The sequence below is a fragment of the Cervus canadensis genome, chromosome 20, assembly GCF_019320065.1.
Source record: "Cervus canadensis isolate Bull #8, Minnesota chromosome 20, ASM1932006v1, whole genome shotgun sequence".
Taxonomy (NCBI): domain Eukaryota; kingdom Metazoa; phylum Chordata; class Mammalia; order Artiodactyla; family Cervidae; genus Cervus; species Cervus canadensis.
In genome coordinates this window covers 1147031-1172061 of record NC_057405.1, presented here as the reverse complement: position 1 = coordinate 1172061, position 25031 = coordinate 1147031, and the positions used below count along the sequence as shown (strand labels likewise).

Here is a 25031-nt window from a genome sequence, read left to right as displayed (position 1 = left end):
ACTGAAGAACTGATTGGCTGAGTCACTCAGGACAGTGTGCAGAAAGAAACCCCTCATTTGTAATTATGTTTTACTAAAGCAGCTAACTAAGCAAGGAACCTACCACAAGACAAACAGATGCCCATAGACACTGTTAGCCTTCCCTTTGATCATCTTTTTCCTGAGATGCAATACAGTCTGTGACCCGCAACCAATGGATGGCGTTGCCTTGAAGATTTTTGCTTCCTGTACCTTTTCCTAAGTGGGGGTGGTGTGCGGTTCTGACTGCTTTCTAACTTTTTCATCTAACCACTGAATTGAACGATGTAAAAGAGCATAGTCTGAACAAAATGGAGTCCTGTTTAGAGGGAGGATGGGCTGATCAGAAAATCATTCACTTTGGGGAGAGGGGCCCATTGATGACGTTTTTGGTTTCGGTTGCTGGAGACGACTGATTGGATTATCTCCCCTCAGGAAGAGAGTGGGCTAGTCCAATGGAAGATGTTTTAAATCATGTATTGCAGGGAGACCTCATAATAAGGAAGAGAGAATGTGTGTGTGTGTGTGTGTGCGTGTGTGTGTGTATGCATGCCAGTCAAAAGGCAGAATACACACCTTTTGGGGGGAGTATCGCTATACAACCCATATCCTCTATTTTCTGCATACTGTTCTCCTCCTGCTAGGACTAGATTCCCAGTAACCATGTTTGCATTTCCAGAGCCTCACTCCCTGGCCATTGTTGATTAGGCCAAGGGCACACACTTAACTGGGCTTCCCTGGTGGCTCAGTGGTAAAGAATCTACTTGCTAACACAAGAGATGTAAGGGACGTGGGTCTGATCCCTCCGTTGGGAAGATCCCCTGGAGAAGAAAATGGTGACTCCAGTATTTTTGGCTGGGAAATCCCATGGAGCCTGGCGGGCTACAGTCCATGGGGTGGCAAGATTCAGACATGACTTAGCAACTAAATAACAAAACAACACACTTAACTAAAGCTGGGCCAATCAGTTTCTCCTAAAAACCTGAGCCCATGAGTGAGAGAGGTTTACTGGTTTTCTCTCTGAGTTGTCCAAATCTGGACATTTAAGCTAGGAAGCTGCAGAACAACTACATTTCCCTACGTGCCTGCAGAAGCATTAACAGTCAATCTGGAGAGAGGAGAGGAGGGAAGGGGTGGAGGAGGGAGAGAAAGAGAGACATAAATACATTGCATTCCAGGTGTTGGATAACCTCCTAACAGCTAGTTCTGGATCTGGGGTTTCACCATATTATAGTCTAGCATCTTCTAATAAATTCCCTTCATGATTAAGCTAATTTGAAGTGGGAATCTGTTATTTGTAATCAAGAAAGCCTCAAATAAGGAAAATTCACACCAATAAAGAGGCAGTTATTTACATCTCTTAACAATAACATGAAAGGATATTTGCCAGTGCCTAGCTGTATCTAGTTTCTATTTTATTTTCTGGTACTTATGCTAGTTGGAGATGGACATGGCAACCCACTCCAGTATTGCCTGGAAAATCCCATGGACAGAGGAGCCTGATGGGCTCCAGCTCACGGGGTCGCAAGAGTCGGACACGACTCAGTGACTAAACAATAATTTATGCCAGTAGTCGATCTGGGATTCAAAAATACTGTGTGTGCCACTTAAAGCCCAGTGACACTCTTATCTGCATTTTTGCCTATTTATATTATTGGAAGAAAGACATTTTTTAATCTCATAGGGTGTATTTATATCTATTGGTTTTTTTCCTTCCAGTAAATCGAGTTGTGAGTATATCCTGCATCAATCTACAATTCATTTTTGGAAAATGAGCATAAATACCAGTTTACAAAAACACATACTGTGAACGTAAACACAGTTTAAAATGTTATATCTGCTTAACAACTAACGCGCTTCTAGCCTGTCTTTTCTCCTAGTGGTGATTCTTTCTGGAGTTCACAAATCAATATAGCTACAGTAATGCATACAGGAAATACCACTAGTTCTACAAGTAGCATCATTTAGAGAGAAAAATACTCATCAGTTTAGATTTAATGACGATGTGTGAATGGTCTCATAAGTCTACTTTGAAAGTAACACTATTTAATTTCTTAATTTGGAGCTTAGGCAAAAAAAAAAGAAAAAAGTTAAAAGCTATTCATGAGAAGGAAAAAAACACTTCAAAGGCTGTGTTGATGAAGTACAAAGTTAAGGGCTGATAGATTTTCAGGTTAGCTTAATCACTGAAGATGACTAGACAGTGTGCTTAACACCACCCCCCCAAAACAACTGGGAGGGAATAATCTGTATTAGTGAGCCTCGTTAACCAAGCTAAACCTTGAATTGGTCAGTTTTATCTGTGCTATCTACATCATGCAGCCCTTTGATTATAATAAAGATTCAGGATGGAATGCTGGGGACTTCCCTGGAGGTCCAGTGATTAAGACTCTGCATTTTCAATGCAGAAGGCACAGGTTTGATCCCTGGTTGGGGAACTAAGATCCCACATTCCGCACAGCATGGTAAAAAAAAAAAAATAACATAAATAACAATAAGAATAATAAGATAATCTTAAAAAAAGAAAAAATTTGTTATGGAATTTGAGAGTCGATAATACTATTAAAGTTGTCATGATGAGGAAAGTCCTGCAATGAGTGAGTCACTCCCCTTCCCAAACAAGTGCTAGAAAATCTGACCACTGGATGTGGAAAAATCCATGGTGAACCTTGTTGAGAAGGGGTGATGCTTGATTTCACTGTGGAAGGACAGATTTGCAGAAGTTCCCCCAACACGGACACCGTCAGAGATTTGGGATTCACCCCATCCCTATGGACACTGTCACAGCATTTGAAACCTGAAAGTCATTTTCTATTGAATCTGATCCAATTTACTTGTAAAGATGACAAAAGTGAAGCCCAGGAAGTTTTAATAATTTTCCCATGGTTACAAAGATAATTCTGTATATTTTGGAATCAAAAACAAAGCAGCTCGCATTGTTTTTGAGGGCGATCTACAGCCTGTACTGTGCTCAGAGCTGTGTGTGTGTGTGTGTGTGCGCGCGCGCATGTGAGCACGTGTGTATGCTTAGGGGTGTCGGACTCTTTGTGAGATCCCATGGGTTGTAGCCCACCAGGTTCCTCTGTCCACAGGTTTTTCCAGGCAAGAACACTGGAGCAGGTTGCCATTTCCTACTCCTGGGGATCTTCCCAACCCAGAAATTGAACCTGCATCCTTGCATCTGCTGCATTGCAGGTGGATTTTTTTTTTTTTTCATTTATTTTTATTAGTTGGAGGCTAATTACTTTACAATATTGTAGTGGTTTTTGTCATACACTGACATGAATCAGCCATGGATTTACGTGTATTCCCCATCCCGATCCCCCCTCCCACTTCCCTCTCCACTGAGCCACCAGGGAAGCCCCACATGCCTTGAGGTATGGCCAAATAAAGAGAAGTGTTTAAAAAATAAGAAAAAAAAAGAACTTTGTGAGGCCTTTACAGAGAAGTTCTCCACTCAAAGGAGAATTTATATTTTAATAACAGGCAGTGTAGTTGTCTGAAAAAAAAATTAATAATAAAATTTAAAAGGCAGCCCATATTTGAATAGTGTGACAATAAATGCTAGGTAATACGGACTTTTTTCAAGGAGGAGAGTAGGATTTTGTTATAATTCAAGGGAGTGACCTGACTCTTAATATTTAATGGTGACAAGGAATTTGAATGTAATAGTCTTATTTAGAAAATGTTTTATTCATTGTGCATTTAGGTATTAGACTAATTCTCGGTGGAGAAATTCACCAGGCAGCTGTGTATTTGTTTGCCACATGCCGCGTTCTCTCTGAGCCAGACATGATGAAATCTGATTTACATTTGGGAGAGACTAGCTGCCTTCCCAGCAAACACACTCCCCCAGCGCGCAGTAGTAGTGGGGGCCTGCTAACTGAGGGCATTCTGCTGGAGCAACTGGTTTAGTGGGAAAGTGTATTCTATTTAGGGGCTTCCCAGGTGGCACAGGGGTAAAGAATCTGCCTGTCAATGCAGGGGACTCAAGAGATCCAGGTTCCATCCCTGGGTTGGGAAGATCTCCTCCAGGAGGTAATGGCAATCCACCCCAGCGTTCTTGCCTGGAAAATTCCAAGGACAGAGGAGCCTGTTGGGCTACATATTGTCCATGGGGTTGCACAGTCAGACACTACTGAGCGCACACACACACATATTTTATTAAGAAATAAAAAGTCGGGAAAAGGAGCAAGTATTCCCTTTTCAGTCACTTGTAACAGAAATTACAATAAAATGCATTCTAATTTTAACTAAATATATGTATAACTAAATAATAATCACGTACATTACAAATATATTATCAAATATAAAACTATAATTAGAAATATATTTACAATTAAATACATTTAATTAAATTTATTTTAATAAAAGATATCCAGTTATAGATTAAAACCTACAGTCCTAATGGTAGGGTCTGGTCACTGCTAGTAACATGAAGCTATTTTGTGGATCCTAGATTTCCTTCCAATGCTTTGACAGAAGTATTCAAATACATACACAAAACCCTCTCAAAGCTTAGTGCTTAAATCTCTGCTGTAAAGATGATGACACGGTTAACTGAGTGGAGAAGAGAGAAGACCTATGTTTGAATTTTAGGTTGGCCAGTAAGCTCTGAGTGAAACAGGTCACCTAACTCCCCTGTTTCACTTTCTGCTTTCAGATTAACATCGGCAGCAGCAGGGGCACAGTTATCCGGCACTGAGGAGGCGCCAGGCAGAGCGCTAAGCACTTTTCACATATTAATACACCTAACTCTCCATTCTTCTCATTGAAGCTGAGGTGACGGGGAAGGTTGTGTTCATGACCTTTCCCGAGATGGATGTACAATTAAGCTCCGAAATCTTCTTACCACAACTCAAAAATGTATAAAGTATGAATTTATACTATTTTAATCACAACTCCTCTCCATCAGTTGAGAGTGTAAGATCCCTGGATTAGTGAGAATCCTTTCAAACACACATGACACAAAGCCTCTTTAACTGGTTCATGCAAAAGAAAAACAAAAGGTGGGGCGGGGGGAAACTGCTTGGGAGATTTTAATGTCCAAGAGAGATTCAGGCACAGCTGGATCAAGAAAGTCAAAAAGTAAATCAGGAATCTTTCTCATCTCTTCTTTCCACCATGTAAGATGTTATCTTTAGGGCTCTTTGCCTTTATATCAGATCCCAGCAGTTTATGCAGTTCGAGGCATAAATCCTCAAATCTGCACAGTGGATGCAGGGGTTTTGGCGGCACCGGTAGACCTGTGACCTGAGTTTCACTGGTTCTGATTGGTCTGTCCTGGATCACAGGGCATCCCTGAACCAATCACAGGGGCTAGAAGTGCAGGATGCTGTGACTGGTCTGGGTTATGTGTAACTCTCGGAATCAAGGGTACGTTCAGTTCGATCTGAGCGGGTCATACAAATGGAGATTTGTAAAGAGGAGTGGTTCTTCAAGAAAAATCAGAATAAGGAGGATGGATGCTGGGGACGGATAAAAAGACAGACGCCACTCCAATTAGGCTGCTGCTTTGGCAATTTCCAGCACTAAAAGGCTACAAATTTCTGCCAAAGGAGGGGAGGAAGGGAAAGAAAAGGCTATGCTATGTATGATAGTCCTATCCATAATGAAATTACCCAATCTCATTTTCTACGTAGTGACTACAAGAACTCCTCTGCTACAGATCGCTTACTAAAATGACCAGAATAATAAAAGGCAACGATTTAAGTAAAAGATTTCACACACTATATATGTTATATATATATGTAATATATATGTTATAGTATTAAATTTATATAACTTCACACTATAATTTTATAGTATTAAAAAGTGACAATCTAAAACTCTGTAGTAATGATTGGTTAAATGTTACAAGAATATCCTACAATATATTATATACTTATTAGAAGAGATGTTTAAAACATTATTTAATTATAAATGAAACTATTGATATTAAAGATATAATGTTAACTGGAAAAGTTAATGGATACAAAAAACACACAGCACTTTTCCAGATGTGCCCAATCTATAGTACTTGACATATGTCAGAAACTAAGCTAATTAGAGAAATATAATCCTTTCTATTGCAAAAATACTAATTACATTACACTTGCACTGTAAACTCAGCTGAGTTCAGTTCAGCAGCTCAGTCGTGTCTGACTCTTTGTGACCTCATGGACAGCAGCACGCCAGGCCTCCCTGTCCATCACAAACTCCCGGACCTTACTCAAACTCATGTCCACTGAGTCGGTGATGCCATCCAATCATCTCATTCTCTGTTGTCCTCTTCTCCTCCCACCTTCAATCCCTCTCAGCATCAGGGTCTTTTCCAATGAGTCAGCTCTTCACATCAGGTGGCCAAGGTATTGGAGTTTCAGCTTCAGCATCAGTCCTCCCAATGAACACCCAGGACTGACCTCCTTTAGGATGGACTGGTTGGATCTCCTTGCAGTCCAAGGGACTCTCAAGAGTCTTCTCCAACCCCACAGTTCAAAAGTGTCAATTCTTCAGTGCTCAGCTTTCTTTATAGTCCAACTCTCAGATCCATACATGACCACTGGAAAAACCATAGCCTTGGCTAGACGGACCTTTGTTGGCAAAGTAATGCCTCTGCTTTTTAATATGCTGTCTAGGAGGTCATAACTTTTCTTCCAAAGAGCAAGTATCTTTTAATTTCATGGCTTCAGTCACCATCTGCAATGATTTTGGCGCCCCCAAAGTAAAGTCTGTCACTGTTTCCATTGTTTCCTCATCTATTTACCATGAAGTGATGGGACTAGATACCATGATCTTAGTTTTCTGAATGTTGAGTTTTAAGCCAACATTTTCACTCTCTTTTTTCACTTTCATCAAGAGGCTCTTTAGTTCTTCTTCACTTTCTGCCATAAGTGTGGCGTTATCTGCATATCTGAGGTTATTGGTATTTCTCCCAGCAATCTTGATTCCAGCTTGTGCTTCTTCCAGCCCAGCATTTCTCATGATGTACTCTGCATAAAAGTTAAATAAGCAGGGTGACAATACATAGCTTTGAGGTACTCCTTTACCGATTTGTACCAGTCTGTTGTTCCATGTCCAGTTCTAACTGTTGCTTCTTGACCTGCGTACAGATTTCTCAGGAGGCGGGTAAGGTGATCTGGTATTCCCAACTCTTGAAGAATTTTCCACAGTTTGTTGTGATCTACACAGTCAAAGACTTTGGCATAGTCAATAAAGCAAAAGTAGATGTTTTTCTGGAATTCTCTTGCTTTTTCAATGATCCAGCAGATGTTGGCAATTCGTCTCTGGTTCCTCTGCCTTTTCTAAATCCAGCTTGGACATCTGGAAGTTCACGGTTCATGTACTGTTGAAACCTGAATTGGAGAATTTTGAGCATTACTTTGCTAGTGTGTGAGATGAGTGCAATTGTGTGGTAGTTTGAGCATTCTTTGGCATTGCCTTTCTTTGGGATTGGAATGAAAACTGACCTTTTCCAGTCCTGTGGCCACTGCTGAGTTTTCCAAATTTGCTGGCATATTGAGTGCAGCACTTTCACAGCATCATCTTTTAGGATTTGATATAGTTCAACTGGAATTCCATCACCTCCACTAGCTTTTTTCATAGTGATGCTTCCTAAGGCCCACTTGACTTTGCAATCCAGAATGTCTGGCTCTAGGTTGGTGATTACACCATTGTGGTTATCTGGGTCATGAAGATCTTTTTTGTACAGTTCTGTGTATTCTTGCCACCTCTTCTTAGTATCTTCTGCTTCTGTTAGGTCCATACCATTTCTGTCCTTTATTGTGCCCATCTTTGCATGACATATTCCCTAGATATATGGAACCCCTTTCTGTGCATTTGACTTGCAGGTCAGATTCCAAAAACTCTATTTGCATCCACTTTTCAGTGCAGCCTATCTCGTAAGCAAAGCAGGATAAGATTAAGCCATATAAAATTACTGTAAAAATTGGGAGCAGCCGGATTTTATACATACACTTAAAACATAACTGATAAAAGTCACATCTGCTCAGCTGAACTGTCAACACAGGACCAAGAAGCAGCAGCTGAACTGTATCATCATCTTCACACTTGTTGTCATCATTATCATCACCATCAGCATTGTCATCATTGCTCATCTTCTTTAGGTTTGAGCATAATTTTATCAATATATATACTATTACATTTTATCCTGGCAAGGCTATTACTAGTATTGCTCTTATAAGAGAACTAAGGCATGAAATAAATAAATGGTTATTCCAAGGTCATTCACAGAGAAAGGTGTAGAATTCAGACCACTTACTCCTCGATTTGCTATTTTTATATCACCATCTATAATCTGGAACTAGACTGTCAACATTATAAAGCTAATCAAACCTTGATTTTACATGGATATTTACATTTTACAAATTTCTTTTACATATATTATAATAGACCACACTCATTCTAAGTTCAGTCTAAGAACAGTACTGTGCTGTGCTTAGTCACTCGGTTGTGTCCGACTCTTTGCAATCCCATGGACCGTAGCCCCCCAGGCTCCTCTGTCCATGGGGTTCTCCAGGCAAGAATACTGGAGTGGGTTGCCATGCCCTCCTCCACGGGATCTTCCCCACCCAGGGACTGAACCCAGGTCTCCTGCATTGCAGGCGGATTCTTTACCAGCTGAGCTACAAGAACAGTACTGTGCGGCTGTCTCAGCAGTTTATACTGACCTGAGTCCTCATCAAACAGCTTTGCATATGTCCTCATATTGTGGCCGGCAGCCTAAGAGGGCCCAGCGATCTGTGCCTCCTGACACTCATGCCCCCGTGTAGCTCCCTCCCCTGATATAGGCTGGGGCTCGTGTCTTGTCTGTAATGAAGAGAATGCAGCCCAAGTGATGGAATCACACTTCTGAAATTAGGTTATAAAAAGAGTGCGACTTCCATCCTGGAATCTTTCACTCTCAGCCCTCGCTTTGGGGAAAGCAAGCTGCAACACGTGGGAGAAGTAAGCTGTGCTGATAATAGCCCTGTTGAGAGGTGCATGTAATCCTGAACCTAAGTCTCCAGCCAGACAGGATCTGAGGCTTGCCAAAAGTTACATGAGTGAGTCTGAAAGTGGATCTTGCTTCAGTTGTGCCGTGAGATGTCTATAGACCTGACTGACACTTTGATTGCAGCCTTCTGAGAAACCTGAACCAGAAGACCCAGCTGAGCCATGCCCAGATTCCTCATTCACATAAAACCTGACATAAGTCAAAGTCTGTTGTTTTAAGCCATTAGGTTTGGGGTAATTTGTTTTGCTACAGTGGATAATTAACACATATTTTAAATTCCCATAGTAGTCCTATGAAGTAGGTCTATTATGCCAGCCCTAACAAATGAGGACATTAAGATTTAAAGAGCTAAGTAATTTCCCCCAAAGCAAAGAGTTAATAAGTGGCTGAGCTGGGACCTGAACCCGGCTTGCTGAGCTCCAGAGCTTGAGTTCCATGCTGAATTACTCCCTAGGAGGAAGACAAGATGCAGTTTGACTCAACACAGGTGATCATGGAGAGGATGAATCCCTACAGCACACGCTGATTTGAGAAACTTTTCTAGAAAAAGGCTAAGTTGGCAGGGTATTATTGTCCTCTGGTAATGATGATAAGGGCTTCCCTGGTGGCTCAGTGGTAAAGAATCCATCCACAGTGCAGGAGATGTGGGGAGACGCAGGTTTGACCCCTGGGTCGGGAAGATCCTCTGGAGGAGAACATAGCAACCCACTCCAGTATTCTTGCCTGGATAGTCCCATGGACAGAGGAGCCTGGTGGGCTACAGTTCTTGGGGTTGCAAAGAGTTGGACGTGACTTAGTGACTAAACTACCACCACCAGCAATGACGATAGACCATGAAGCTTAGAAGCCAGAAGGCTGAGACATTAATCCAGGTCCTCTGTCTTTGCTCCATGCATCCTCACCCTTAGATTCATGCTAATTTCTACTACACTGGCAAACTATATGCTACAAATACCACATATTTTAATATATATTAATAACAGTAATATGCAATAATAAAAAGCTGTGAACTATAAAGTATTCACTAAAATAAATAAAATATAATAATATTTTGGTTTCTTACTACTATATTTTATAATACTGTGTGAATCATAAATTATTCATTAAATACATGCTAATGTTTGCTGGGAGAAATATCAACAACCTCTGATATGCAGATGACACCACTCCAATGGCAGAAAGTGAAGACTACCTAAAGAGCCTCTTGATAAAAGTGAAAGAGGAGAGTGAAAAAGCTGGTTTAAAAGTCAACATTAAAAAACTAAGATCACGGCATCTGGTCCCATCACTTCAGGGCAAATAGATGGGGAAAAGTGGAAACAGTAACAGATCTTGTTTTCTTGAGCTCCAAAATCATTGTGGACAATGACGTGACTGCAGTCATGGAATTAAAAGACACTTGTTCCTTGGAAGAAAACCTCTGACAAACTGAGACAGCAGGTTAAAAAGCAGAGACGTCACTTTTGCTGACAGAGGTCTGTTCAGTCAAAGCTACGGTTTCTCCAGTGGTCATGTATGCATGTGAGAGCTGGACCACAAAGAAGGCTGGGCACCAAAGAACTGATGCTTTTCAACTGTGGTGTTAGAAAAGACTCTTGGAAGTCCCTTGGGCTGCAAGGAGATCCAACCAGTCCATCCTAAAGGAGATCAGTCCTGAGTGTTCACTGCAAAGGCTGATGCTGAAGCTGAAGCTTCAAGACTCTGGCTGCTGCTGCTGCTGAGTCACTTCAGTCGTGTCCGACTCTGTGCGACCCCGTCCCTGGGATTCTCCAGGCAAGAACCCTGGAGTGGGTTGCCATTTCCTTCTCCAGTGCATAAAAGTGAAAAGTGAAAGTGAAGTTGCTCAGTCATGTCTGACTCTTCACGACCCCATGGACTGCAGCCCACCAGGCTCCTCCGTCCATGGGATTTTCAGGGCAAGAGTACTGGAGTGGGGTGCCATTGCCTTCTCCAGACTCTGGCTACCTAATACGAAAAGGCGACTCACTGGAAAAGGCCCTGAAGCCGGGAAAGACTGAGGGCAGGAGAAGAAGCCAGCAACAGAGGATGAGATGGTTGGATGGCATCACGGACTCGATGGACATGAATTGGAGCAAACTTCGGGAGACAGTGGAGGACAGAGGAGCCTGGTGTGCCGCAGTCCACGGGGTTGCAAAGAGTTGGACACGACTGAGCGACTGAACGACGACAACCACAAATTGCCCTGGGTGTGCTGGGAAGACTGCCCCATCCGCGTACCAGGAGCACGGCCTCTGCCACCCAGCTGAAAGACTAAACACGTCTCATGAGCTCTGAGCCTTCTGTTTCCTCCAGAGCAATTTTTCCTGCCTTCTTGGTAAAACGCTTCATTTATATTTAAGCCACTAAGCCCTGGGCTCAGCACATTTTGGTCTTCCAATGCCTTGGACATCAGGTAAGGCCTCAGATGGCCTTAGAAACAGGCTTATCAGGTCACAGAAAGGGTGAGGAGATTACATGACTCTATCAGTTTAGAATCTATGAAATAAAACATGCTCGCCAATATAAATGCATGTGCGAATTTATTTGCTAATAGCTAATTAAATGGCATATTTAATACTTGATTTTTTAAAAAGCATCTTTGTAAGGAACTGAATTAGCTTCAGAGCAACAGACTGATCTGAAAGTTAAAACAGTTCAAATGAAAACGTAATGAAATAGGAAACCCTGCTTCTTTCCTTGAATTTTTACTTAAACTATTCTGGACTATATGGTAGGTGAGTATTTACAGAGTAGTAAATGTGCAACTCTCACGTCAGGTGATAACCATTTCCTTGAGGAGGGCAGAGTTCAACATTAAAATCTGCACCATGAAATAAACTTTTAAGATGCAAGCGACTTATCGTCAAAAAGAGCTCAAAAAACAAATATTGGTGAGAAAGTGAAGAAAAGGGAACCATCATACAAACTGCAAGTAGGAATTTAAACCAGTGTAGCCACTGTGTAAAACAGTATGAGGGTTTCTTAAAAAATCAAAAATAGAACTACCATATGACCCAGCAATTGCACTTCTGAGTATATATATGGAAAAAAAATGAAAAAAAAGATACATGCACCCCAATGCTCATAGCAGCATTATTTACAATTGCCAAGATATAGAAGCAAGCTAAGTGTCCATCGGCAGATGACTGGATGAAGATGTGGTATCAATGCACAAGGGAGGAGCAGTCAGCCAATAAAACCGTTTTGCCATTTGTGGCAACATGGATGGGCTTTGGGGCTTCGCTGGTGGCTCAGCGGTGAAGAATCCGCCTGCAATGCAGAAGCCGCAGGAGACATGAGTTCGATCCCTGGGTCGGGAAGATCCCCTGGAGGAGGGCATGGCCACCCACTCCAGTATTCTGTCCTGTAGAATCCCATGGGCAGAGGCGCCTGGTGGGCTACAGTCCATGGGGTCCCAAAGAGTCAGACACAACTGAAGCTTCTTAGCATGCACGCATGGATGGCCTTGGAGGGCATTACGCTAAGTGAAATAAGTCAGAGAAAGAGAAATACTGTGTGATATCACTTATGCGTGGGGTCTAACATGAGAAGGACAGTTCCTGCCTCAGTGGGCCATTTGTGAAGTCCAGAGAGGAAACATTCTTTTTTTAAAAATTAATTTATCTATTTTAATTGGAGGCTAATTGCTTTCCAATATTGTGGTGGTTTCGCCATACATCGACATGAATCAGCCACGGGTGTACATGCGTCCCCCACCCCAACCCCGTCCCACCTCCCTCCCCTCCCCATCCCTCTGGGTTGTCCCAGAGCGCCGGCTGTGAGTGCCCTGCTTCATGCACTGAACTTGGACTGGCGATCGGCTTCACACACAGTAATATACGCGCTTCAGTGCTGTTCCCGAGAGGAAACATTCTCGCCCACGGGTTCTGTGCCCTGGAATTCGGTCAGAAATCCACCACGCTTTACTTTCTACAAGGCCAGCGCCACACCCTCCCCCAGATTTAGGCCAAGACTATGTCCACAACGCCCCCTACAGGAATCATGGTGCAAACAGGAATTGTAAGAAGACCTCCCTCTCTTCACAGCCTGTGTTACACTGCCCTTTCTTTTCTCCCCGCACTAGGTGTCTGAGGCAGGAAGGGTCATTCTCATGTCAGCGACGGGACAACTGAAGTCTAAAGTAGTCCAAGAAATTATTGGAGGTAGTAAGGGAGGAGGAGGCATCAGATTGCCATCAAGAAAAGCAAACTGGAGAACTGCAGTAAGAATGTTAGAGAAAACGAATGCAACAGAGGCCAGAAAATCTATTAACATTTTCTTAACAGACTGTTTCTTTATCAGGATGCTTTTGCAGACACTAAAACTATTTTTGAAAGGAGACCAACCTGAGGGAAGAAAAGCAAATAGCACCCAGGAAAGGAGCTGGGATGGATGCAGACTGTAATTCTGCCCTTTCTGGTCAAAAACGTGCCAGGGAGAGGCTCTTGCCAGGAATTCACTAAACACAGCCGTGGGAAAACTGAGAGCAGCAGTCTTGGCATTGAAGGCAAAGATGGAACACATCACAAGGTCGGAGGCAGAGTGTCCAGCTCAGGGGCTGCGCGTCCGGTGTGGGAGCAGGGATTTCCCAGCAGAATCTGCTCTGAGAGGTTGTTCGGGCTGCTAAGTGTCAGCCAGCGCCTTCTCAACGATGTACGTCAAAACCCCTTCACAGCATAGCATGCTACTGAGTTGAACAGGAAGACAGTAAGCAGAGGTTCTCATGGGTGATTTTTCCATTGTATTTTCATCATACAGGTCCAGTGACAAAGGAGCAGTTATAGCGACGTCTTTCTCAAGCATTAAATACAGGTAGCACCATTATGCACACACACGCATGCACACACACAGCTGCTTTACGATCATCTGAAAGTTGACAGTACACACTCCCCACCTTCTTTCTGCGTCAAGGGGAGAACTTTATATTACAGGAATCTGGCCACCCATCTGCTTTGAGTGGTTTAAGTGACATATTTACTTGCCAATATGGTGGGGAGGAGAGCTGAGAGGCAAAGTGGCAAATTAGTTACAACACTTTGGAAGTTCTTCAGTGGCTTAGAAGCCTGGGTATAATGAAAAAGGTCAATGCAGAATTCACAGTGAGAAGGGACCTGGAAAATTATCTCATTTAACCCTCTATAGGTAGAGTCCATATAAAAAATATCCTGAAATGGATACAGACACACGCTGTCCAGATCCCTCCTTTGAGAAAGGGCTTTTGTACATTTGCAGCAACATGTAGGACCTGGAGATTGTCATACTGAGCGCAGTCAAGTCAGGCTGAGAGAGAAAAATACCATGAGATGCTGCTTATATGTGGGATCTAAAGCAGGGTACAAATGAGCTTACCTACAAAACAAAGTTACAGATGTAGAGAACAAATTTATGGTTACTGGGGGGTAAGGGGTCGGGGGGTGGGATACATTGGGAGATCGGGATGGACGTGTATATACTACTATATATAAAATAGATAATTGGCGCTAGTGGTAAGGAACCCATCTGCCAATGCAGGAGACATAAAAGATGCGGGTTTGATCCCTGGGTCAGGAAGATCCTCTGGAGAAGGAAATGGCGAACCACTCCAGTATTCTTGCCTGGAGACGCCCATGGACAGAGAAGCCTGGCGGGCTACAGTCCCTGGAGTCAGAGAAAATCGGACACGACTACAGTGACTTAGCACGCTCACACAGGGGACCCTACTCAATGCTCCATATGCCCTAAATGGGAACAGAATCTAAGGAAGAGTGGATGTGTGTATATGTGTAACTGATTCACCTTGCTGTACATCTGAAACTAACACAACACTGCAAATCAACTATACTCCAATAAAAAATCTTGTAAAAATTAAAAAAAGAAAGGGCTTGTGACCTGGATGCTGGGTTTGGGCCAGGGCAGGCTTGAGTGGTCAGCCTTTCAGGAATGACCTCACTGCAGACAGCTGAGTTGGGCCCTTCTCAGGGCAGCCACTCTTGGTTGCTGCTGGAAGGAGAGTTGGGAAGCCTGACTCCTACGACCCAGCTTGGGACAATTCTAATAGATCATTCTAGAATGCTCAGACACCCCCACTCCCACCCCACCCAGGGGCCCGCACTGCAGTTCAACTTCTCCTCTTGCCTCATCCTGCTTCCTGGCCTTCCTCTGGTGTGTTTCCCCCAGGCATTCCCTGACACACATCCTATACCCTAAGCCCCATCTTAGGGGGCGTTTCTCGGAGAACCCCGCCTAGGACGTGCCCCTAGCGATGCAGAGTACGGCACATGCTCCATCCGTGGTCCAACTGCATTGCCAGAGAGTGTTAGTCTTCTAGAAAGTGTTGGCATCTCTCTGCATTTTGTTAACTGGGTCGGTCTCCCTAAACCTACCAGAACAAGACTAGGCTCTCTGCATTCTGTTTCCTTTATTTCCATTCTCTTGCTCTGAATTCTGTCTTGCAATGTAAAAGGTAAAAGAAAGTTTTAGCTGATTCATCATCATCTCCTTCCTTTTTTTGTAACTGTGCTGCTGAAAGGAGGTAAAATTAAAGGGAAAAAAGCATGTGATTCATAGGTCACCAGTTCAGGAAATATGAAGCAGCTCATGTTCCCTTTTAGGTGACTACTCATTACAATTCTGGGTGTGAGGGGTGCTGGGGCAGGAGGAAGGGACATGGGTGAGCTGGGGGAGAAAGTATTTGAGGCAGAAGCTCAGGTCTGGGCAATTCTTTTAATCTTCCGAGAGACAAGAAATGCACTCTTACTCATTCTTCTCCTGTGTTCTCAGCCTTGGTGAGAAGAAACACGATTCACCAGGTTTAGAAACCTGGAAACAACTCAAATGCCCATTAATGGTAGAATAATTAATCAAACCAGGGTTATCGTTGGTCAGTCGCTAAGTCGCGTTTGACTCTGTGACCCCATGGACTGCAGCACGCAGTCCTTCCCTGTCCTTCACCCTCTCTCGGAGTTTGCCCAGACTCACGTCCACTGAGTTGGTGATGCTATCCAACCGTCTTATCCTTCGCTGCCCTCTTCTCCTTTTGCCTTCAGTCTTTCCCAGCATCAGGGCATTCATATAATACAATGCAATTTCAACCACAGGTAACCAAGATACTGCTATCACCATCCATGAGAATGAATCTCACAAGTGTAAGACTGAGCCAAATCGCAAAAGAAATCATCCTGTGGGATTTATGTGTCTATAAAGCTTAAAATAATCTATGAAGCTGGAAGGCAGGTAGTGGCTTCATTTAGGGAGGAGGGTGAAGGAGTGACGGGGCGGGGACAGAAAGGGGATTTGTGTAATGGGGATGTTCTGTTTCTTATCTTGGTGGCGGTTAGTTACCTGGGTATGTTTACTTTGAGAAAGGTCACTGAGCTTTATGCTTACGATTCGTACACTTTTTGTATATATATTATTCATAATAAATTCATTTAAAAATCCTGTAATGATCCCCACAGGCCTACAGAGTCAAGTCCAAATTCATTGGATCCCCTCCATGGTCAGCGCAGTTTTCAGACCTTCTCTCTAGCGGTTCCCCTTGTTCACTTTACTCACTCTGGATTTTTGCAGCTTCCTGAAAAGGACAGTAGGTCTGGCAGTTGGATGACAAATGCAGTTTTTAGATGAATGAATGAATTGTGGGGTTGATAATGCTTACCCTGCAGTGCCTTTGTTAGCATTGAATAAAAGGATATATGTGCAGTTCATAGCACAGTTCCTGAAGCATAGCAGATACTCCTGATAGTTCCTTTCCCCTCTCTCCCTTCTACCATCTATGAATGGACTTATGAAAACTCTGCACATTATTAGAATATTGTTGCTGAAGTCATTTTCTGGAAGGTATTGCCTATGACTCTCATTATCCATTCAGTGGACTTTACTCCAAAAAGGTACTCTGACTTGTCTTTGATTCCCAAGAATACAGATCTTGACACAAATTTGACATTCTTGGGCAAGCTGTCCCAACCAAACCCATTTTTTCATGTTTAAGTCAGATGCTTTCTTTGGCAACATCACCATGCCACTATGATAAAGGGATTAAAAAATGGCTGCAGATAAGGAGAGACATTTTCCAGGGTCTGGTTTTACTTCACCTGGTCACTTTAGGTAGATGGGGTTGTTAGAAGGATCTGAGAGCTTTCAAACTGCTGCTGCTGCTATTGGTTGCTATTTTTCAAAATATTACCTTCTCACTATAAAAATGCTTTCCTTCTCAAGCCAGATTTCATAAAAGACCTTTCATCTGGTCTGTACTGATAACTTGAATCTTAAGATGCTCATTCCTCTTACAACATAAAATGATTCATGTGTTGAAGGACTGGATTTCATAGCTTCTTCCAAAGGATTTTGTCTTCCTAATCCTACAGCTGCATGTATTGAGAACTGGTCACCGGGAGACAGCTCTAACAACAAATCTATTAGAATATTCCTCTGCTGATGTGCATTTTTCAGAACTAGAAGCACTAAAATCTATTAGCACAACGACCATAGCGAACCAGTGGATGAAACAAACAAAAAAATAAATGAAAAATGAAAAATAAGTCAGAATCAAACTGGTTTAGAATTTTCAAAGATTTTTGCCAATTTATTGTGAGCTAGGATGTGGTAATTGACTGAATGATCTGTATAAATTCTGGTTCTCAGTTTCCTAATCCACAAAATGGGGAGATGAACACCAAATTATGACAAGGTGATGGGATATGTTGATGAAAGATCTTTTCATTCCTAGGAAGACAAGATTTTGGAAGGATGACTGGCCCCACGTTTCAGGACCCCCAGTACTTTTAGAAAATAACTCAGGGGCGAAGTCGGATGCTCTAAAGAGCCACTGCCCATCCCCCCTTTTCTCTTCCCTATCCAGTCATCTATACCCCTCCCTACCCTTATAGCATTTTCATCTTCAGTGTTTCCCTGAAATTCATGTTCATATAATTTCCCACACATAAAAATGTGGGTGGTGGAGTAAAAAGGAGCATAAAGCATAAGAGGCCCAGATTCACCTTTGTCTTGAGATGACCTTGAAAACATGTGGTATGAACAGTAAATCCTTATTTGGTTGAAATTCACATCTTGAGTAGCCTCAACCTTGCTTTCTCATGTAAATAAGCCTTCAGAAATAGAGATGTCCCCTCTCTATAAAAATATTAGACTATGATCTTGTACCTTTAAAGGATAGTATAGAAATAAAATTCCAAGAAGGACTACAGAAAAATGACAAATCAGCCCATGTATAAAGGTGAGATCAGATGCCTGGTTAGTGTCAAGATAGCCGAGCAGGTCAGAGGCTTCCCTGGTGGTTCAGTGGTAAGGAATCTGCCTGCCAATACAGGAGATCCAGCTTCAATCCCTGGGTTGGGAAGAGTCCCCTGGAGAAGGAAATGGCAATCCGTTCCAGTATTCTCGCTTGGGAAATCCCATGGATGGAGGAGTCTGGCGGGCTAAAATCCAGGGGGTCACAAAAGAGTTGGACATGACTTAGTGACTAAACAACAACATCAACCCAGCAAGTCAGGGCCTGAGGCTTTCTGCTTTCTATCTGAGCCTTGGGAGGTCTTGGTGGTGATGGAGGGGGCTGTTAAAATGTCAGTGAGGAGGTGCTTGAGATAGATGGGGACAAAGTGCTGTTGGTGATACAGCTCACTGCACTGTATCTCATCAAATAGCAGGAAATGGAAGCAGTGCAATGTCACCTGGGCTAGAGATGTATCCTGGATTTTTGTCTTTTCCTGGGTACCATCACTGAGAATCTCTGACTTGTCCTGACTTGGTTATTTTCCTCAAAAGGATATAACAGCATCTACATGATTGATGCTGACCAGGCATCAATAAGAAGAAATGGTGAGCAGATGTTTTGAACAGATACCAGAAAGGTTAACAAAAGTGACATCAGGACCAGTTGCAGAGGAGGCTGTGGCTCAGGTTTCAACGAAAGTCCAAGGGAAGAAAGTGCCAGGAGCACCGGTCTGGGAATACGCCCCGTGTAAAGTTCCCATGGGCCGGAAAAGAGAAGAGAAGGAAAGCTTGAGTTTTCTATGTTGATTTACATGGAATTTTAAGTCTGTCAGCTTGTTGACATAAATGACCAATTTCTGAACACTTTTTAATGTGAAAATAATCTGTGAAGTCATCATTCCTCGAAATCTTCCCAAAAGGAACAATGACCACCTAAAGGAATGTTTGGGCATGCGTTTATGCCAAGACTCTGTGGACCTGAGCCTTGGCTGCATTATTTTTGAGCTCCTTTTCAGCTCTTTCATGATGTCTCAATCGATACAGAGGTCTGCAGCAACCCTTGGGCTTCAACAGCCCACATCAGGTGATGATGACATAATAGTTAAGTTTGATCAACAACAATGAATCAGAATCTGAATGAACTTCTCTGTGTAGCTCTCTAGCGATGAAATACCTGGGCAGAAGTACTTCTCCCACTTTTATGCAGAAAAATGGTTAGCAGTGGAGGTGCTGTGCAATTTTAGAAATAAGCAAAATACTTAGCAATATTAGCAGTACTTAGCAATACTACAATACCAGCAAAATACTTAGTTTTAGGCCTCCCATTTAGGAGGCCTGCTTCATTTTCACATTTCTGTGGTCTGGGGGCTGAAGTTCTGAATGGAGGAAAAAGACAGGCAGATATAGTTTCTGCATTTGCTAAGTTGGCCTCAGACACCTCCATTCATATATTTGTTGAAGACAGGGTCACCTCATTTAATTCAGCAGGAAAACAAGTACACCAGTAAGAGAAGAAAGGCTGGCTCATAATCTCCTCTGTGTTCCAAATGTGTTTTCCATGGAAGATACTGCACAGGGAACCAGACCCAGGCCCTTACTTCCTGCCCCTGGAACAGGGTTAATTCAGGGAAACCCTGGATTCACAAGTCCACCTTGGGTGTTTAAGGTCATGCACTTTGCATCTGAGTGTAGAAACTACGGTAAGTACATATTGTGGAGCAATGTCAAGTTCAGACCTGAACATATACTACTGTGGAGCTGGGAGAAAGATAAGAATGGTAAGAGGACCCTGAACTATTTAGGAAAACACCCCTCCCCCAGTCCACTTGACTATTACTCCCTCCCAGACCCAGAGATCTGATGCAGGAAGTATGGAAGGACAATAAGGAAGGTTAGGAAGAAGCATCCTCGGAGACCGACACCCTCTGCCTCCTTCTAAGCCAAGGATAAGCAGGCTTATGTTGAATACAAGGTCCTACCCCAAACTGGACGCAAACGGAAACACATAAAAAAAGTATATGATATTTTAACAATGCGAAGCTGTTTGATCTTGAGGTAGGAGCAGGAGCCCCTTCCATTTAGCCTCAATTCCCCTTCGTTTTCACTACGTAGAGGGCCAGTCTCTCACCTTGCAGAACTGGGTGGAAGTAGCTCAAGACAAAACTTCCCAGTCTCCACTTCCAAGCTGTATTTGGTAATTTAAGCAAATGAGTCAGCCCCATCACCCCCACACGGGTATTTTCTCTCTCAGGACAGAGCACATCCTAATTTTCTGACTGCCGGGGAGCATCCGCGCGGTCCTTTCTCATCAAAGCTCCCATCAGCGTGGGCTCTGCAGCTCCCCGGCGGTCCCGCGGCCCCCGCAGCCAGCCCTCTCCGCGGAATTCCCATACAAGTGTTTTCCTCCAAGCACCCCTTTCCCACAATTATTGAATTTTTAAGCTGCTCAAATCCTTTTGCAAGGAAGTAGGATAAAATTCTCCAAGCACAGTTCGACACAATGTCGACACTCAGGTTTCACACATTTGGGGGATTGTTTGACCGAGAACCGTGTCCCGTGCAAAGAAGTCTGGAGGCAGGCACGGTGCCCGGGCGACCCCGGTCGCTGCCCTCCCAACCCCCGCCGCCTTTGAACCAAAGACCAGGCAGAAATCCGCCAGCCCGCGACGGAGCCCCTGCCCGGGGCCGGGGTCAAGGGGAAGCCGAGGGCGTCTCGGAAGGCGTGCTCCCCTCACCTTGTGGACGGAGCGCGCAGCCGCCGCGCCCTGGGCGAGCCCGGGCGTCCTCTGCTTCCAGAAGTCTCACTCCGAGCCGCTCTTTCTGCTCCCGAGCGTTACCAAAGCGCCGCTTCTCACCGCACCGGCTCCCGGGCGCGCCGAGCCGCTGCGCTGGCCCCCCGGGCGCCCTTTGCCAGCGCGGTGTCCCCGGGCTGCGGCAGACCCGGCCGGGAGCGCGGCGCGCAGGGCGGCAGGCACTGTGCTCCGCCAGCTCTGGGCGCCGGGACTGGGAGAGGCGGCGAGAGCGAGAGCTGGGAGGACCAGGAGGAGGAGCAGGAGCAGGGGGCAGTCTGTTAAATCGACCGGTAGGTTACAGCCCTCCAGGACACCCTTGGACCGAAAACCCGGTGGGTGGGATGAAAAGGTGGGCCGGCGTGCAAGGCGGAGCGTGGTGGTGGAGGAGAGCCAGGGGCTCGGAGCGCCGAGGTGCTTCAGGTCTTGCTTAGGCTGCAAAAGAGAAATTCTGGAGCTGATGGCGCCCCAGGGCTCCCACTTGCCAACGCTAGAGGGCAGTGCTGGCCACACTATAAGCTTGGCCTGTGGGGGTGGGGGAAGTGGGCGAGGGTCCGGCCTCTTACGCCCTTTGCTGGCGGCGGCTACTGGGTGCCAGGAGAGGCAGACCCCGTTCTCCCCTCCCGTGGCCAGACTGGGTTGGTAGGCAGAGGAAAAGAAAGGCGTTGGCAGATTTGGACACTGTCTCTCTGCGGTTCCTCCAGGCAAACCCTCTGGAGGTGAATTATTACTCAGATGTCCTCAAGGGGAAAATTCCGGTCAACATCTGCAGGATGCTTTAAGGAGAAGGATGGGAAGAAGAGGGTGGGGAAGCAGTGGGGGCAAACTGGGATGGGGAAAAGTTGAAGGGGCAGAGAAGAAAAGGAGAAGGGAGTGGGTTGGAGCTGACTTTTCGGGTTGGCAGGAGCTGTCGTGATCTTTGCAATGTTCCAGGAGTAATTACCTGCCGCAAGGCCAGAGAAATTTACCTGGGAGGGACTTGATAGAATCCTGGTGCTGCTGCTGAAGGAAGCTTCCCCAGGGCTAGTTGGTTACCTCCTGTCTGGAGCCTGGGTGGCTCTGAACCCATGAGGCTTTATATAGGTTGATCCCATATTTCAGGGGTAAAATCAAATTATTTGAACCTGGCAGATGGCAGAGGAGACAAGGAAGCCACGAAATGAAAGAGAATTTTACATAGACAGTATGATTTGTGGACAGCTTGCTGTAATCTTCACGTTGAAAGGATATTGGAACTTCTGCAGACAACCCTTGTGTTTCCCGAAATACTTGCCTTACTGCTTATCTTTCTTGTGTGTAACCTCATGGCTAAATGGAGAAGGCGATTCCCCCCCCCCCCACCCCCCCCCCTCACCCCCAATAGCTTGGCATTTCTAAAACAAATGAAATCCTTATCTTCAATTCAGAAAGCAAGCATGTGTACCCTTCTTCCTGCCTTCTGGAGTGCCTCTCAGGATCAGCTGGGACTCGGTGATGGATAGGTAGGAGAATCTCGGTGAACAGGGGAAAGGAAAGTTGGTAAACTGAAGTCTTGAATTGTGATTTGCTTTTGTCAATCCTATTAAACTAAGAGAAAGGGCTTAAGTGGACCAAAGCCTAATAGGAGGATTGAATGGAAGGATTTTTTTTTTTTTCTGCCAAAGAAGATAGTGTTTATAAGTTATCATTTTAAAAATTAATTTTTTTTTCATTTTTCTTGTTTAGTTTAATGATTCTTTTTAAAAATTTGATTTTATTTATATTTTGCGTTATTAAATTTTTAAAATTATTTAATTCTTAAAGGTTGCTTTCCATTTGCAGGTATTACAAATTATTGGCTATATTTCCCATGTTGTACACCATATCCCTGAGCCCAGTTATACCCAGTCATTTGTACGTCCCGCTCCCCCAGCCCTGCATCGCCACTGCCCCTCTTCCCCTAACCACTAGCTGTTGTCTGCGTCTGTGAGCCTGCTTCTTTTTTGTTGTTGTTGTATTCACTAGTTTGTTGTATTTTTTTAGATTCCACATACAAGTGATATCATACAGTATTAGAAAGATTCTTTAAATCCTGTAGTGCTTTACAATGTTCAAAAATTTTACACACGTGATTTTATATAATCCCATAATAACTCCTCCCCCTCTCCCCCAATGTATGGTCCCTCCCCACTAGTAACCTGTCCCCACTGGTATCCAGTCGTTCTCTTTATCTGTGAGTTTGCCTCTTTCTGTGTTTTTCACTGATGTGTTGTATTTTGTAGATTCCACATATCAGTGATATATACAATATCTGCCTTTCTCTGTGACTTATTTCACTCAGCACAATGTCCTCCACGTCCATCTATGTTGCTGCAAGTGGCAACATTTCATTCTATTTTATGGCTGAGTAGTGTTCCATTGTATATATGTGCCACATCGTTTCCATCCATTCATCTGCTGATGAACACATAGGTTGCTTTCATAACCGGGAAGTTATAAGTAATGCTACTGTAAACATTGGAGTGCACGTATCTTTTTTAGTTCAGTGCAGTTCAGTTTAGTCCAGGCGCTCAGCCGTGTCCAACTCTTTGCAATCCCATGAACTGTGGCACGCCAGGCTTCCCTGTCCATGACCAACTCCTGGAGCCTGGTCAAACTCATGTCCATTGAGTTGGTGATACCATCCAACCATCTCATCCTCTGTCCTCCTCTTTGCCTTCAGTCTTCCCAGCATCAAGGTCTTTCCCAATGAGTCGCTTCTTCACATCAGGTGGCCAAAGTATTGAAGTTTCAGCTTCAGCATCAGTCCTTCCAATGAATATTCAGGACTGATTTCCTTTAGGGTGGACTGGTTTGATCTCCTTGTTGTCCAAGGGACTCTCAAGAGTCTTCTCCAACACCACAGTTCAAAAGTATCAGTTCTTTGGCGTTCAACTTTCTTTATAGTCCAACTCTCACATCCATACGTGACTACTGGAAAAAACATAGCTTTGACTAGATGGACCTTTGTTGCAAAGTAGTGTATCTGCTTCTTAATATGCTGTCTAGGTTGGTCATAGCTTTTCTCCCAAGGAGCATGCATCTCTTTATTTCAGGGCTGCAGTCACCATCTGCAGTGATTTTGGAGCCCAAGAAAATGAAGTCTGTCACTGTTTCCACTGTTTCCCCATCTATTTGCCATGAAGTGATGGGCCTGGATGCCATGATCTTCATTATTTGAGTGTCAAGATTTAAGCCAGATTTTTCAATCTTCTCTTTCACTTTCATCAAGAAGCTCTTTAGTTCCTCTTCACTTTCTGTCGTAAGGGTGGTATCATCTGCATAGCTGAGGTTATTGATATTTCTCCCAGCAATCTTGATTCCAGTTTGTGTGTCGTCCAGTCTAGCATTTCACATGATGTATCTGATGCTGGGAAAGACTGAAGGCAGGAGAAGAAGGGTATTACAGAGTATGAGATAATTGGATACATCATCACCAACTGCATCATCACCGAGTCCATCACCCACTGGATGGACATGAGTTTGAGTAAGCTCTGGGAGTTGGTGATGGACAGGGAAGCCTGGCGTGCTGTAGTTCATGGGGTTGCAAAGAGTTGGACATTACTGAGTGACTGAATAGAATTGAACTGAACCCAGCATATAAATTAAATCAGCAGGATGACAATATACAGCTTTGACATACTCCTTTCCCAATTTGGAACCAGTCTGTTGTTCTGTGTTTGATTCTAACTGTTGCTTCTTGACCTGCAGACAGATTTCTCAGGAGGCAGGTCAAGTGGTCTGGTATTCCCATCTCTTAAGAATTTCCCACAGTTTGTTGTGATCCACACAGTCAAAGGCTTTAGTGTAGTTAATGATGCAGTAGTAGATATTTTTCGGGAATTCTCTTGCTTTTTCTGTGATCCAGCAGATGTTGGCAATTTGATCTCTGGTTCGTCTGCCTTTTCTGAATCCAGCTTGAACATCTGGAAGTTCTCAGTTCTTGTACTGTTGAAGCCTAGCTTGGAGAATTTTGAGCACTACTTTGCTAGCATGTGAGATGCATGTCATTGTGCAGTAGT

The 25031-nt window shown here is 43.9% G+C and overlaps 1 protein-coding gene across 1 annotated transcript in view; it reads right to left on the bottom strand.

The window, feature by feature from the left end:
• The window catches only part of HTR1E (5-hydroxytryptamine receptor 1E), a 92663-nt gene extending 71593 nt beyond the window's left edge, over positions 1 to 21070 (bottom strand). Inside the window, exon 1 of the mRNA XM_043439342.1 lies at positions 20959 to 21070. The gene's annotated coding sequence lies outside the window, so the exon portion shown is untranslated. The remainder of the gene's footprint in view (positions 1 to 20958) is intronic.
• Between the last annotated feature and the right edge of the window lie 3961 nt (positions 21071 to 25031).